This window comes from Dipteris shenzhenensis, chromosome 23 (assembly GCF_047967505.1).
Source record: "Dipteris shenzhenensis isolate YYH24624 ecotype China chromosome 23, Dip_SZ_1.0, whole genome shotgun sequence".
NCBI classification, from domain to species: Eukaryota; Viridiplantae; Streptophyta; class Polypodiopsida; order Gleicheniales; family Dipteridaceae; genus Dipteris; species Dipteris shenzhenensis.
In genome coordinates, this window is record NC_141618.1 from 42,714,989 (window position 1) to 42,732,510 (window position 17,522).

At 40.8% G+C, this 17,522-nt stretch overlaps 1 pseudogene across 1 annotated transcript; it reads right to left on the minus strand.

The window, feature by feature from the left end:
• Positions 1–12,897: 12,897 nt before the first annotated feature.
• LOC147887413 (putative mannitol dehydrogenase) lies at positions 12,898–14,830 on the minus strand (annotated as a pseudogene). The gene is made up of 6 exons (XR_015543181.1): positions 14,742–14,830; positions 14,430–14,543; positions 14,006–14,233; positions 13,636–13,921; positions 13,341–13,497; positions 12,898–13,254 (listed from the first exon to the last, which is right to left on the minus strand). The product of XR_015543181.1 is annotated as a putative mannitol dehydrogenase (transcript).
• Between the last annotated feature and the right edge of the window lie 2,692 nt (positions 14,831–17,522).

Below are 17,522 nucleotides of genomic sequence, written 5' to 3' on the forward strand. Positions count from 1 at the left end.
GAGGGAGAAAGAGAGAGGGAGAGAGAGGAGAGAATTTTAGAGAGAGAGAAAGAGAGAGGAGAGACGTTTAGAGATAGAGAGGGGGTGAGAGGTAAAAGAGAGAGAGTGTGTGTGAGAGAGAGAGGGGAGGGCCACACGAGAGGAGAAAGAGAAAGAGGGGGGGCCGCAATAGAGTAGAGAGAGAGAGAGAGGGAGGGAGAGAGCCACAAGAGAGAGAGATGAGAGGGAGAGAGAGGGGAAAGAGAGAAAGTACCGCACGAGAGGAGAGAGAGGTGAGAGAGAGATAGAGGGAGAGAGAGAGGGGGAGAGGCAAGAGACGAGAGGGAGGGAGAGGCGAGAGAGAGAAAGGGAGAGAGGGAAAGGAGAGAGAGCGCGAGAGGGGAAAAGAGAATGAGAGAGAGCAAAAGGCAAGACGAGGGGGAGAGAGAGAGAGAGAGAGAGAGAGCACGAGAGAGGAGGGGGAGAGAGAGAGGGGAGGGCCACGTGAGAGGAGAGAGAGAGAGGGGGCCACGATAGAGGGAGAGAGAGAGAGAAGGAGGGAGAGAGCCACAAGAGAGAGACGAGAGGGAGAGAGAGGGGAGAGAGAGAAAGGACCGCGCGAGAGGCAAGAGAGGTGAGAGAGAGATAGAGGGAGAGAGAGAGGGGGAGAGGACTGCAAGAGAGGTGAGAGACAAATTTTGGTAGAAGTACCTCTCAAGCACGAGGTATTCTTGATTTAATACATATAGATTTATGGGGTTATGCCTTGACCCGCAGCATCAATGGTTCACTTTACTACTTGACTTTCATCAACGACTACAGCAGATATTGTTGGGTCTATTTTCTGAAAGAGAAATCTGAAGTATTTTCCAGATTTCAAGAATTCAAAGCCATGGTAGAAAACCAAATAGGTAGAAAGATCAAAGTCATGAGATCAGATAGAGGAGGTGAATACATATCTTCACCATTCATGAACTTTTGCAGAAGTCATGGCATTCAAAGACAATTCACTTGTGTAGATACTCCTTAGCAGAATGCAAGAGCTGAAAGGAAGAATGGTAGTTTAGCAGATAGTGCTAGAGCAAATGCTTAGTGAGAAACATCTTTTGAATCAATATTGGCCAGAACCAATAGCCATAACAAACTACTTGCTCAATCGGCTTCCTACCAAGCCAATATAGGGTATGACACCTTATGAATCATTCACTGGACATAAGCCACACATTGGGCATCTCCGCATATTTGGTTGCATAGCATATGCCCACGTACATGATGATCATCATTGCAGAAAATTGGACACGAACTCATGCAAATGCATCATGGTTGTTTACATTGAAGATAGTAAAGCATACAAGTTGTATGATCCCATCGATTGAAAGGTCATTATCTCCAGAGATGTAATCTTCAATGAGGAATCAGAATGGAAAACCTCAAACACACAAGAGATAGACACACCGATTTCACAGTCATCTACAGAAAAGATTGACGAAGATAAGTAAGAATTGCCAAAAACACCCAAAGCAGAGCCACAGTAGCTCAGACGGTCTACTATGGAAAGCAAACCTCCAGCTAGATTGACATATGCTCAAAAAGGCAAAGCAATTTAGGTTGAAACCACCAATTATGCTCTTATGACTGCCATCATGACTATAGAAGAGCCAGTGTACTTTGAAGATGCAATAGACAAGCCAGAATGACAAACAGTTACTGCTATGAATGAAGAAACAAATGCTTTGTACAAGAATAATACTTGGGAATTATGCAACCTTCCACTAGGAAAGAAGGCCATAGCAAACAAATGGGTATACAAAGTGAAGTACAATCCAGATGGAAGTATTCAAAGATACAAAGCCAGACTAGTTGCAAAAGGATTTGCACAGCAATTTGGCCAAGATTATGATGAGACTTATGCTCCAATATAGCAAACATGGATTCCATATGGTTCTTGATATCACTAGTGACACTCAATAGATGGAATGTGTATCAACTCGATGTCAAGAATGCATTTGTCAATGGTTATCTAGATGAGCAAGTCTATATGCAACAACCATTAGGTTATGTTGAACTAGGAAAGCATAAAAAGGTTTGCCATCTTATTAAAAGTCTCTATGGCTTAAAGCAAGAACCCAGAAGTTGGTACAATAGAATCGACAAATATTTTGATGATCTGGGATACATGAATCCAATGCAGATCATACTCTCTACTACAAAGTTCAAGGGGAGGACAATACTATTGCACTTTTGTACGTAGATGATCTGATTGTGATCGAAAGCAAGGATAGCTTCTTCAGAAAGCTAAAACAAGACTTATATACTACAAAGTTCGACATGAAAGACATTGGACTTATGCACTATTGTCTTGGAATTACATTCTGGAGAGATTCAGACAGCACCTTTATGAGTCAGCTCAAGTATGTTGACAATCTCCTGAAGAAGTTTCATATGGCAGATTGCAAGATTGCATCCACTCCCATGGAACATAGTTTGAAACTTACTAAAGATTCAAAAAAGCCTATAGTCAATGAGAGGTACTACAGGCAACTCATCGGATCTCTTATATATGTGACTATCACATGGCCAAATATTTGTTGTGCAATAAGCTCACTACCACAGTTTATGGCAAATTTAAAATAGTCTCATTGGAATGTAGCCAAAAGAATCTTGAGATACATAAGAGGTACAAGATAGTTTGGGATAGAATACAGAGGAAGTCATCTAAGGTTGCATGGACAATGTCTCTAGCTATGCCCTCTCTCTTCATCTCCACTCTTCTCCTTTCCCCTCTTTATATTTTGTCAACTCACACTTCCTTCCTCATTCCTCTAAAAAACCTCCTATAACAAATCTCCAAGTTAAGCTTGAAGCCTTGTGAAATGGGTGGATTATGAAAAAAAGCCAGTGAAAATGCAAAAGCATACCTTGAACTCCTCGGTACTGGTGCCAAAAATGTGTAGTGTCAATGGTAACTCACATGTCATGGGGATCTTGAAGGAATGCCATTGGAGCCTCCACTCCAAGCTACTTCCTTGTGAGAGCAATGTAAGCACGAGCCATCCACTTGTATCATGCAAGCAGCTTCCAGATTGTTGTAGTGTGTTTCCACGAGAGAAAGAGGAAAGGGGGAGAGGGAAGAAGAGAGGGAAGAAGGGAGGGAGAAGGAGAAGAGAAGGAGAGAGTGAAGGGGGATGGAGTGGCAAACACAAAGGCACTACAAAGGAGACAAGAGAGCACCCAAAGACACTCTTAAAGAGAAGAGGGAGCTTGTATTCCAAATTTGTGCATACAACAATGAAGACCAAAGTAACCATTTGGTCTTTTATACATGCCTCCTTTTGAAGGTAGGGCCAACCCTTTTCCTTTTAGCACTCTCTCTTTCTGTACATTTAAAAGGAACCACATAGCATACACAACATACACATCATTCTGTTCAACCACACAACATTTTGCTTTTATTAAAAAAAATGATTCTATAGAGCATCTATAAGCGCGTCTATATACGCATCTTTGTATTTTTTTAAAATTTCTACAGAGTGTCTAAAAGCACATCTATAGACACGTCTGTCTATTCTATAGACACGGGTTTGTAGATGTGCAAATAGACGTGCAAATAACATGCCTGTAAGTTTTTTTTTAAGTTAAGGAAATGCATCTGTGTGCGCGTCTGTGGGTGCTTTGTCTTATTGTGAGTGCAAGGGATAGTACTAGATAGCACTAAATAGAACTAGTAGTAGGATTAGTGCAAGGAGAGAATGATTACACTCGAAGTCCTTCTCTAATACAAACAATTTTAAACATCACACACTACTAATTAACACTAAATAGTACTATTTAGTCATAACTAGTATTCTATTTAGTCATAATAACTAACTTGAAAGAGCAAACAATATATTTTGTCCTATCTTTATTCCTAGGACTAATTTCTAAAATATGGTCTATACTATAAACGTATTAAGTCCCCGGTGTAGTATTTAGTACTGTGATTCTATGATTTAGTGCTAAATTTGTTTCATATAGAGTCTGTTACAGTGTTAAATGTTAGCTTTAACGTCTAAACAATACTAATATTATCCTTGATAGTACTAAATAGTTGTTAAGAGTACCAAATAATAGTGTGTAACTTGGACTTCATTGAAAGAAGGAAGATGCACCTCTGTGAGCTCCAAGAAATGGGTGGGATGTATTGTATACTTTTTGGGCCAAGACTATGCCTGCAAACATCCTTTTTGTTTGGGGAAACCTTGGTGTTCTCTTTCTAGAACTGGGTAACACATTGAACAACCTTACAACTTAAGGAATCCTGTCTACACTTTCGACCTCCATCTGCCCATTTGAAGGAAGCTTGTTTTATGTCCACGCAATGTTTCTTCAGATTCTGTGCTTGAATTCCAAGGGCTTTAGCTACTTTGCCATTACTATATTTTTTAAATGCTGAATTGTTAGCAATCATGTGGAGAGCTACTCTCTTTGTAGCAGCTAACTTATCAACTCTTTTTACAAGACTCAGTGATGTCATAAGATTATCCATTATTGCCATTGATATGGTCTGGCTTTGAAAATTTGTCTCATCGACAACCTCTTGAATATCTGAATGTTTTATAACCTTAGAAAAAATGTCAACCTTTGTTCTCAAGTCCAAGTTTTTTATGGTATGCTTGAAATGTCGCACAATTGTTAATTTCAAGTGTCTCATGCTCCTTTCGGAGCAATGCTATGGTAGGGCATTGAGCAAGTTCCCTTCATGGTGTGGCACTTCTAGTGTGGAGTTCTCCATCTTGTGCACAATTTCAATGGTAAATCATAATTAAGGAATGACACAAGAAGACAATATGTCAAAACATGCATGCTCAATCTTATTGTACGAGAAAGTCATCCTGAGAGAGAGAGAGAGAGAGAGAGAGAGAGAGAGAGAGCTGTAGAATCACTCAAGCATAGCTATTTTTTGCACCAGAGAGAACATACAGTCCAAAGTGCGAGGGCTTCAATGAGAGAGAAGGGGAGAACCAGTTTGCACAGAGAATGGAGAGAGCCGGGGAGAGAGAGAGCAATGGACCTCTGGGAGAGAGAGAACAGTGGACCTCTAGTGAAGATGAGCAGAGATAATTGCAGGGATAGAGACAGGACTCCACGAGAGAGAAGAGACTCAACTATCAATGGTTTCAAACATGTGCCAGTGATTACACGAGAGAGAAGAGAGTCAATTGAGAGTAGATTGTAGATCGCGGATTCCTCGATGTGAGGGGAAATCATCCTCAATTGAGAGTGGATTGTAGATTGTAGGTCGTGGACTCCTCGATATGTGGAAATCTAATCCAACTGTCAACGCCTTTTAGTACACAATTTAGTAGTATATCTATGCTAGAACCTTTGCCAAAAATAGTTTTTTTAGACACCATAGCATGCTTTCACCCTTAGTCCTTAATCCAATTTCATAATCCACTCCTTATGAGGCGTTTTTTGAGTCCCACAATTCCCATAATGCTTTTCACATGGGTTGTGTCACATTTTGATTATCTCTTTCCATATGCTTATAAATATCCAACATCTTGAATAGTTAATCCCACCCATAGACACACACGCCTTATAGTTCTTGGGGGTTTGGTTATAGGAAAGTTATTTTTATTGCTTAATTTAATGCCCACCTTTTTGGAAAAAAAGAAAGAAAAAGCATCAAAGATGATACCTCGGGGGGGTCACTATGTATAAACCCTCTATATCACGTGCATTCAAGGCCTATATTTAAAATCCCTTATCTATAAATTTTTTCATTAATAAAATGTACCCCTTTTCTATACAAATCTGTAAATTTTTTCCAAAACTATTTTAAATAGTCCCTTATGTATATTTATTTCTGTAAATTTTAGGAATAAAAAATATCCTTCTTTTGAACTCACGTGATAGGGTTACATATGATGAGTGACCCCCCCAAGGATGATACATTTTTAAACATTATAATTGAATAAACATCAAGGTACCTTTCTTTCACTACTATTGTGCAATGTCCTCAATGGATTATTAACCTTGAATAGGATGTATCTTTTATACTTCAACCATTGGCAATGGTTTCATGCTTCTTCTTTTTTGAAGAAAGGGATCCTTCAAATAAGTGAGCAACCAGATTTTACTTTTTGTTGGAAATATTATTTATGGAATAGAAAGCGTAGCCAAGGTAAGCTAGATAGAAAGGCACATGTCACCTTATTGCTTGTCCAATTTTCAAAATGGTGAATGCATGCCCTCATAAATTATATAAATTTCAAAAGTGGCCGATACGGGTTCTATTTAATTTTTCCCTTTGCCTTGTGACATTGCTTTGCATTAGGTGGTTTGAAATTGAGTTTTTTGGTCCAATTGTCCAACTAGCCCACTCTTTGATAATAGTATTAGTGTAATGTTAGTTGTTGATCATTATAGTGAAACTCTAAAGCACATGACACACATACTACAAATTCGAAAAGTAGTGATCAGGGTAGGTTCAAATTTGTTTACCACTTATGATGACTTTTGGAATGCAAAAATGAAGGAAAGAAAGGGGTATAAGAGTAGGTCAAGAAGCCAAACACTTCTCATCATATGGATTTTAAAAAAAGACAAGGTATTTGAACCATATGTAGGACTATAAGATGAGAAAGAACATGTGATAATACATTGTATATTTTTTCAATAGTTTATGTTTTTTAAAACTTTTAAGCATAAGAGATATATGTTTATTATGACAATATGTAGGATGCAAGAGAGAGAGAGAGAGAGAGAGAGAGAGAGAGAGAGAGAGAGAGAGAGAGAGATTATGTGAGATGCTTCTTGTGAGGAGGCTGCTATGTAGTGAAGCCCCAAGTTCTCCAATTTCCATTTATAAACCCATCCACATGACTTTGTTACTCCCATACAAAACTATATGATGCATAAGAATAGGCATCAAGCTAACCTCTTTTCCATTTTATGGGTCCACAATATCATGTATACATGTTTATACAATCCATACATGCTCGTAAGAGTGTTGATTAGCATCCATACATGCTCTCAAGAGTGTTTATAGAATCCATACATGTTGCCTAAAGTATCTATTAGCCCTATATGATGTGACGGTCAAAGGGAAGTTAGTGAGGGAAGATCCAAAGGTTGTAAATGTGTCGCAACTTTGTGCCTCAATAGTGAACTCTAAGATAGATGATGTAATATCTTCTCCATCTGTGGAGATTGCTTATTGTCCTTGTCCTCCTTCTAGGGGTAGGGCAAGGTGGGGCACGGGGTGGCATGGGGGTGGGGATGGGGGTCTAGTAGAGTTAGCCTACTTGTGTGTGTGATGTAAAAGGAGCTCTAGATTTGTCTCAAAGACACTTAAGCTTAAGTCATACTTTTGGGGCGAAGCAAAAGCATTTCCATATGTGACTAGAGCAAGGAGTGGTTGTTATTCTGGATTATTGTACGTGGCATCACACCCATATCTACATCTGTGTTGGCATTGCTATAGATCATGTTTGGAAGAGTCTAGACACACAAGCTCATGAAGCCACTCAATTAGAATTGAACTCGTGGTGGTAAAGTAAAACAATTAGAGGTTGAACTAGACATTTGTATGGACTATGAGGAAGGGTCATGTTCCAAGTGAAGAAGTAAAACCAAAGAGAAGAACTGATGGACATGTGAAATAGGTGGATATCTCAGATATCTTACAGATGCATGGACATGTGAAATAGGTGGATATCTCAAAAAGAGATCTCTATATCGAGCATCAAGAAGGCTAGGGTGGAATCCATCGAAACCGTATGCTTGCTTGAGAAGCACTTTCCCTCCAGCATTATGACAACTCAAGTCCACTTGCTTGTGCACATAGTTGATGAGGTGGCTATAGCAGGTACCGTTCATAGTCGATGGATGTTTTTTCTCGAGCGGTTTATGAAAACTTTAAAGGGGTTTGTAAGACAAAGAGCAAGACCAGAAGCAAGCATGGCAGAGGGATGGCTTGTGCAAGAGTCATTAGTATATATCACAGAGTTTCTTGCATCCACGGATCCTGATATGCCGTAAGCTTGGCACAACAAGGATGATGATCGCATCGTTGGCAAGTTTCCCCAAGGAAAAGGGATTGAAAGAAAGATGAGCGAAGAGCAAATGGAGAAATTCAATAAGTTTTGTATCCTCAATAGCCCTGAGATGCAAAAGTGGATTGAGAGATATGAAGTGGCCAAAGCAGAAAGAATAAATGCAAGGACAAGATTCAGAGTAATGTACAGGCGATCACAACCATATCCACGAGATCTGGCTCTTCTCCCTACTCACATGTCACTTGATTGGCTACAACTGGCTCTACATAAAGCCGAACGTGATGGAGAGACAATAAACGAGCGCGAGCGAGAGTTATCATTTGGATGTATGGTGCATGTAAGTTTCTTATCTCTTGACGTAATTAAGTAATTATTTGTGGCAACATATGCTATAAAATAGGTGCATCTTCATTGTTTTAATGATGCTCTTTTACAATACAAAAAGTACAGTGCATTATGGTCATATGGACGACATTTTCGCATGGAACGCATCGATTCAAAGAGAGTCACGTATGATTGTGGAGTCATGGCTAACTTCACACAAGATAGCCGAGCAAGTGCTTTAGGATACCAATCTTCTCTCCTCGCAGTTGGATTATTGTGGAACCATACATGACATCTATGAAATTGATTTCAGACGATTTACTTTTTTCATTCTTGATGTAAAATGGTTTAGAACTACTTACAACGGTCCCCATGTGACAGTGAGAAAAGATAGTAGCGGTCTCTTTGCAATAGACTCCACCAAACATTGGACCGATGAAAGTGATACTTTTTTTCTTCCCGAGCACTGTGAGCAGGTGCATACTAATGATTTAATTAGTCGAAGCTTTCATTTTTAAAGTCCATTTATATATATATAATTGACGACATTTGGTACCCATCTTTAATATAGGTGGTTTTTCATCCGGATCGTTCTGATCCAAGATGGTGGTACATGATCCAAGTTGCTCCACGAAGTAAGCAAATTTTTGAAGATCAAGATGTGGATATGGAGATGCCACTACCAATGCCGGATCCAATTGATGAATCTAGCGAAGAAGATGTAGATCACCATATGAGCCAAGAGGAAGATGCGCATAATGACATTGCACGGGAGGAGGATGGAGATCACAATATTGACGAAGAAGACAACAATCATCAAGATCAATCACCACACTTAAGCTTTATTGAAGAAGATGATCAAATACTTTTAGGTGAACGTACGATGCTAGAGTACGATGATGATATAGGAGATCAACTCGGTATAGAGTTGGAGATAGACTTGCTTGGCACCTTAGACTTGGCTCAAGATGAAACAGTTGATGTAAATGCTCTTATTTGATTTTTCTCATCTCAAACTTGGACATGAATATATGAGCTTCAAAGGCTTGATGTACATGCTCTCATTTTTTTATTCTCTATGAGCTCAAACATGTATGATAATTTAAAAAAATTTGTCATTGGAAAAAACTAACTTTTAAGGCCTATTAAAAAAAAAAAACCTCTCTGTAAAAACATCGCTATAATATTTTGTATTAGTGTCGCTATATAGCGACTTTCAGCAACAGTCGCTATATAGCGACGATTTACAAAACCCGCTTTTCATACCGACGACTAACGCTAAGCGGGCGCTAAACGTCGATACGTAAACGTCGCAATAGGATCCGTGTGTAGTAGTGAAACATCTCATGCAATGCATTGCTGTGAGTGACACCACCACCATGCCTTGAGTTCTTGAAGTAGGATTCCTCGGCTCTATAGTATGACTTCTCCATGCCTTGTGTATTCCAAATGGACAAAGGACCCCAATTTTGTACAAACCATGGTCCGTGTGCATAGAGAATATGCTGCAAACATGATGAGAATCAAATCAGCAACAAAAATTGTTTATAAATCAAATGCTAAATATTACGATCTTGCCAAGATTACCATGTAATGCACAATGTGCGCTTCCCCCCATGCTTTCACCATTAATTGCATAAACTCTTTCACACCCATCCTGAACCTTTCATAATACATCTCATCGATTTGAATCTGGCGAAGCAATGCATCTACCTTTGTCCATACTTTAGCTCTCAAAGTTGCTACTTGAGGATGAGAAGCCTTATTGGTCGTGCATTCACACAATGCTTTCCAGTATTCCCAACCCAAACTACTTTGAGACAATGTATGTTTGTCTTTGTCGAGATTGTGGTTCGATAGGAATCTCCTTGCCTTCCCTCCACCCATAGACACTTTTGTAGGAAGATTTTGTATTGCCCCAGACATTTTCTTATCCTCCTTAAGTTTGACATATGCTCCATGGAATCCCATCTCTGATAGCAACTTCTCAGCTTCTGTAATGCACCGTGTGGATACTTCTTGTAGAATTAAATTCCAAGCATAAACAAGATGCAAATACAACAACTTATCAAGTATGCGCAGTTCTATGTGTTAAGTACACATGTGTACTCTCTCAAGTGGGATGGGCAAGATGGGATCCCACTTTGGATCACTCTTGTCGCAATTGGGAGCTTGCATTTGGCTGCAAGATAGAATGCCATTCTCCCATTATAAGCCAGCCTTTTGCTTACATTGCAAACACATGCAATAAAGGCATGTGTTCATTGCATTTGCCCCTGTATCACAACCATGCAAGCACTTGAGGGTTTTCAAATCACCAACAAGATGCCATTCAACTTGAAAGGTTCCATGGCCATCGACTGTCAATGTTTGCCCTTCCTCTTACCTTCGGATCGTCAATGGGATTCATGTTCTCTCTAGAACCCACTTCAATGTCTCATGGCACTCTTTCGGAGTCTCAAATGCTGCAAGCCACCATATATCTTTCTCTGATTGCACTGAGAAATCTTGCTCTACTTCTTCATCCCCTTGAACAAAGGCTAAGGCTTTATTCATGATGCAGATGTTGACTCTCTCTAACTTGTGTTCTTTCACCAATTGAGATTCATCCATTTTGATGACAAATATGAGGTTTCCATTGCAATCTATACAACAAAAGAGAATAATCATTAGGATAAACATGATATAGGAAATGAACTAAGTAAAGTGCAATGCTATGATGGATTTCCTCTTACCATCTTCTCTCATGCCATAGAATTTAACCATTGCTTGTTGCAGTTTGTCAACATCTAAGTAGACATTGTTGAAAGCATTCATCTCAAAGGTTTGCAAGCCAAAATTCTTTTTACTCTTCCAAGTCATTTTGCCCCTTACGCAATGGTACCCTCCAAGCATTTCTCTTGCACATTGGTTTGTTTCTTACCGTTCACGTCTCATAGACCAAGGTGTGGGTAGGGGCACTATAGACTTCTTGTACTTTCCCAAAATAGTAGACTTGAAAATTTTGAAAACATATGTGTAAGCTTCATGACGTACACTGAAAGTATCACAAGCTGCAAGCATCTCCTTTGCATCCACAATATCCTTGAAGTCCTTCATCACCTCTTCAGCAACTTGCACACGTAGGCGCTTGTGTCTTGGGTCCCTTAGTATCCCAATGACATTGCTTGACTTTAATAAACTAGCTAGAGCATATGAATAGTCAATATCATCCCCGTCCGTTCTTCCCATCACATCCTCGATGAAGTTCCCAAAGAACACAATAAAAACTGTCACATATAGTGTAGCACAAAAGAGTGTAATCTCATTGGAACATTTGATAAGCAACCTTGTAGCCTGGACTCTCCTCTTTCTAGCACCACCAGAGGGTGCCAATGCATCCATGTTATGTAAGTACCTTCTTTTCCTCTCCTTCAATCGCAAAGGTGTTTCTTTCATCTTTTGTACTCGTTCTTCTGCCTTCTCTAGTTCCTTCTCTATGGCTCATCAAATTTGATTGTATATATATCTTTCCAAGCCTTTTTTGGACTCAGCTAGCTTACTGAGTGACTCTTCTAATTTATGTCCCTCCAAGTCCAATGCATTTCACTCCAAGTCCAATGCTTTGGCTTTATCATGAAGATCCTAGTTCTTCCTTTTAAGATCTTGCATAGAGATATGCATTGCAACAATGATGCTATTTCCTAAATGTGCTAGCATCTCTGCTTGGGCTCTGCACATCTTGCTTGCTTACATAGCCATTGACTGAGCATTGTTTAACTAATTGCAATAACCAAGCAACCCCGCATGTCCATTTCCAACAAATTGAACTAGCTCATGCATTGTATGGAAAGGAGGGCTCTTTTGGTTGGCAGGATCTAAAGGATACAAGGATCCTTCTACCCAAAGGTCGAGATGCTTCTTCTTCATGTGGAAAGCACCATGGCATGGATCCATATTTTTTCTCATATAAATTGATGGAAGATAAAGTGTATCATTGTCCAATGTGATCTGCCTCTTAAAAGAGGATACTACTAAAAATCTTATGAGAGAGCATGTAACTTGGTGAGGTTTTGTGACGTAGAAGAGGCTACTACAAAAATCTTGTGAGAACATGTTACTTGGTGACGTTTTGTGAGAGAGCATGTTACTTGGTGAGGTTTTGTGACGTACGACATTCATAGGCTACTACCAAAAATCTTGTGAGGGAAAAGACCCTTGATAAGCAAGATCATGTACAACAAAATTTTGCATGATTTATTGGGCATTAGTTAAATTTAGCTTGAATATAAAGTGACTTATTGCCATTACGAAAGCAATTATGCTATTTTTGTTGTAAAAAAGAGAGGATGTTGAAACGTGAGGCCTTTACTTAGTCAAATACAAAAATATACAACTTTAGATACAAAACGTATTCCAGTTTGGGAAAATTCCATATGATAGAAGCATAAGGTAGTTCTAAGCATTAACAATGAAGTTAGTAATAATATTAACTATTCCCGGGAAAAATCCATAAAGTATAAGCGTATAAGGTAGTTCTAAAATTAGCAATGAAGTAATATTAACTGCCTCATAAAAGATGCTAACGTGTGAACAAGGATGCTACCCCATAAGTTTGCTGAGAATGTGTTACTCTGCAAAGTTTATGATGTCCTCTGACCTATGCTTAAGGGGGAAGACAACAGTATCGTCAGGATTACTGAAACACTCCCAGCTATAGCTGCCTCCATCTAGGCTTTCAGAGTTCCGGCGATATCAATCACAAATCGATACTTCACGTCGCCTTTCTCCAGCTTTGTCATTGCAGCATTCACTTTGTCTATGGGGATCTTCTCGATCGTGCTTGTAATGTTATGTTTGCCGCACAAGTCCAGCATTTCTTGCGTTTCTGTTGTGCCCCCGATCATGCTGCCTCCCACAAAGCGACGGCCTGCACATGCATCACGACGAATTTACACAACTTCCATGTTTGATAGTTCTGGGAGACGGTCTTTGCAACTGTTGGGTATACATTACTTACAAAGATTACAGCATCGGGGGCCAACTTTACAGGTTGGTCCGGCATTCCAACCAATACCATCTTCCCATTGACGCCCAGGAGGTGCAACAGAGGCTCAAGAGCGTGCACTGCAGATACGGTGTCGATTATGTAGTCCAATGATTTGAAAGCTTGCTGCAGAACATTCCATGCGGACCACAGCTTTCACAAGTCAATTCCATGGAGAACCATGCAACATCATTAAGAACTGGTTAAGGCATACGGTATAGAATTGTATAGCCTACAAACCCAAGTTACAAGTGGCAACTTCACCTTCATCTGGTTCTCGTCCTTGCTGACAATAAAACGATCGGCGCCCAACACCTCCTTTGCTTCCTTCTCTTTGCTTGGCGATGTACTGATGACCGTCACGTTTAACCCAAACGCCTTGCCAAACTTCACTGCCATATGCCCCAAGCCTCCAAGCCCAACAACTCCGAGGCTCTTCCCTCTTTCCGTCATGCCAAAATACTTCATAGGGCTGTAGACAGTTATACCGGCACATAGCAGGGGAGCTGCCCCGTCCAAGGGAAGATTTGGGGGTATGCTGAAAACAAACCTGATAGAAAGAGAGACAACGTTAGAACTTGAGAGCCGTAATTCACACTAAACATATCCACTGCTGAAGTAAAAAATGCCTTACTTCTGGTCGGACACCATAAGCGTCGAATAGCCACCTTGGGTAGCACTTCCGTCGTAGTATACGCTGTTGCATGTAAAAATTACTTTCGGGCAGTACTGCTCCTGGCACTTCTCGCAAGCATCGCACTTTTCACAAGAACCCACCATACATCCCACGCCAACATGATCGCCTACCTTAAAATTTTTCACTTTAGCTCCAACTTGCGTAACGATTCCAACAATCTCGTGCCTGCATCAGAGACGCGACTATTATACGTTGGATCCGATTGGAGACCAACCTGACCATACCAGCATCATTGCTGGAAAGTCAAGAATATAGAGCATCACTACACTAAGCCACGAACCGGTATCTTCAAAACCTCCAATATCCACCGTGTTCGCAGCCTGGGTAGCCATCCGGCTAGACACAAAGGAGGGAGACTCACCCTGGAACCATAGGTTATGAGGAGCTTTTCCACTCATTACGAATTTGATGCAAATCGGAGTGGCATATCCCGCAGTGAGTGATTTTGAAGGTGACATCCTCTTCTCCGGTAGCTCTGTCAAAAACGGGCAGCAAATCAACAAGGCGAGCGGATGCAAGCAAAGCCATCACGACCACATGAATAAACTCATCAAGCTGCAGGATAACAACATTTCTACGGGATAAACGAGCTGGCGATTCAAGGAGGGACAAGATTTGGCGACGTTAATCCAGGAAGATGATGAGGGAGAAACGAGAGTGTGAGGAGTACTACCTGCGACTGAACTGGAAGGGGGCAAGGATACCAGAAGAATCATTGGCAGCGTAACCCAAAACCGCTTGAGCCATGAGAACCGTGAATGGTTGAAGCTAGCACGATAGGGAGAGCTGGGGTGGCAAGACGAGCACTTTGGAAGTACGTTGAATGGGGGGCACGCTAATGGAAATAGGCCTCCAAGTCCGTTGGGATATCAAAGGCTTTGCAGGACTCATTAAGAAAATACATAATGCGATTTGATACTAAGCATACCTCACAATACCACAATCTTGAATATAGCATTGCTAATATCTTCTTGTAAGCACCCTTTTATTATAATTGGGAGGATGAACTATCAAAGCAACAATGAAGTCATGTCAACAATATAACATAATAATAATTATGCTAATGCATCACTATTATCAGTACACTAATTCTACTTAGAATACATGTAAGACCTTGTGCCAATCATGGGACTTGAGGCCACTAAGCTTATTGTCCTTTGAAAATGCTCCTTTCAGGCAATGCATGTACCCTGTCAGTATTTGAAAAGAGGCAATGTCTGCCTTGACCGCTACCTCCTTCCTCATAGAGAGGATCCACGTTGCTTTCGGGAGGACAACTTTTCCCGAAGCATGCACTTGGGGCCACAAACGAGACATCCTATTCATAGCACGCAAGTCGTCTCGCACTCCTCTCGAGTCCTTGGAACCAACCAAGTGTGCCCAAATAGTAGCCCCCACATTCTTGAAGATATGCATGGGATCCAAGAGATGATTGATTTGTAACTGATCCCAATAAGGAAGCTCGTGAAAGATCGATAGCCTCTTCATACCAGGAGGAGGTTCCTCTCCATTCACCCTCCAAGTTTGAATCCAATCACTTACCTTCAAATATGATGGTGGTTGATCAAGCTGACCTCCACGTGCGAGATGGTCGAGCGGAAGGTATCGAGCATGACCTTCATAAACATTTTTCCTCATATGTTTGGAGTAGCGTGCAAGCGATTTCAAAGCCGGTCCACAAACAGGACAAGCATGGTACCCACTTGTAACAAGTCCTGCACGCGTGCATGAATGTGTTAGTACAAGACATGCATGCAAAAGAGAGTAAAAAAAGCATAATCCCTCATTGTACATGTAAAGACACAACCACGTACCTGCGCACTCTCCATATCCTGGGTAGTCATGCATGGTCCACATCAAGATACCCCTGACCGAAATATCAAGATACCCCTGACCGAAATTATCATTGGTATGCCTAAGAGCTCTGGAAATATCAAAGACCTGCAGTCCTCTCCATAATATTTATAACTCCTCTATCAAAGGTGCCATGTACACGTCCATGTTTTTTGCCTTGTACTTTCCTGGCACAAGTAGTGCAAGCATGAGGTGTCTCTTTTTTATTGTTAGCCATGGTGGGATATTGTAATTCACCACAACTATGGGCCATGTCGACCAAGATGTCGAGCGTAACCCGAAAGGATTCACGCCGTCCGTGGCTAGCACAAGATATAAGTTGCGTGGCTCCCTCGCAAAGTCCAGCCACTAATTATCTATGTGCTTCCAAGTTGCACAATCTGTGGGAATCCTCAATGTGTGATCAGTGGACCGATGAGATGCATGCCATGTCATCAACTCCGCTATGGATTTGCATCGAAACATGTGTTGTATTCTTGCAATAATGGGAAAGTGTCTTAAGACCTTTACCGGTATCCGCTCACCCTGCAAGTCATCTCTATGTCGTTGTTCCCCACACTTTGGACACCTAGCCAAATCTCCATGCTCACGATGAAAGAGAATACAATCATTACGGCAAGCATGGATGGTATCATAATCCATACCCACCGTTGTTAGCATATTTTTTGCTTCATCTCTTGATGCGGGCATGGTATTTGGTGCAGGCAACATCTTCTGGAGCAACCTATGACAAAGACACTATCCAAATGATGATTCTCAAAACAAATAATATCCAAATAATGAGTCAAATTAATGCAAGGGCTAACCTCATTAAGGCCGAGACACTTGTATCCGACCACCCATACTGTACTTGTAGATTCAAGATTGAGAGACAAGCACGTAGTTTAGACATCCTAACACCCTCGTACAATTGTGTTGATTGCAACTCTCGCATTTTGACCTCAGACTTTGACATCACATGTACGTGGGATGTAGTGCCCCTAAAAATGGAATCCATCATGTCGACCATACCCTCGTCGTCATCCGGGAGACTATAGTCTTGTTGAAAGTGAGAAGGTATATGTGTACCCTCGTCACCCTCCTCATCCTGTTTTAAGATTTCGTGTAAATATAAGATCTTCTATTTCCTGGTATACAATAAGATTGCGAACTTAAATAGCTTTGACTTACCGATGATCCATCAACATGTGCAACACCAACGGGGGGTACTAGTTCCGGCTCCTCCCCATACATCCGTAAGTGGCGCATGATAATACGACGTTGATGTCGTACTTCTCGCTTGCAATGAGTGCAATGATAGTATAACCTCTCCGTAAGCCACTTCGTGCTCTTGGGCGTTGGTGCATCATCGGACGAGCTTCCACTCGTCCCTTCCATCTATACTTATAAAATCACAACATAAGCATGAAGAGGAGATATTGACAATTATAAAATAGCATGTTTGAGCTTCTCTAGATGCCACATCAAAAAAGTGACAGTAAGCGTTGCTATATAGCGACGCTTTCCTCTGTTCCATCGCTATATATCGACGCTGTGGGTTAAAACCCGAAACGCTAAACGTGCGGCGTTTTGTTCATACTATTCCCTAATCTCTCAAGTA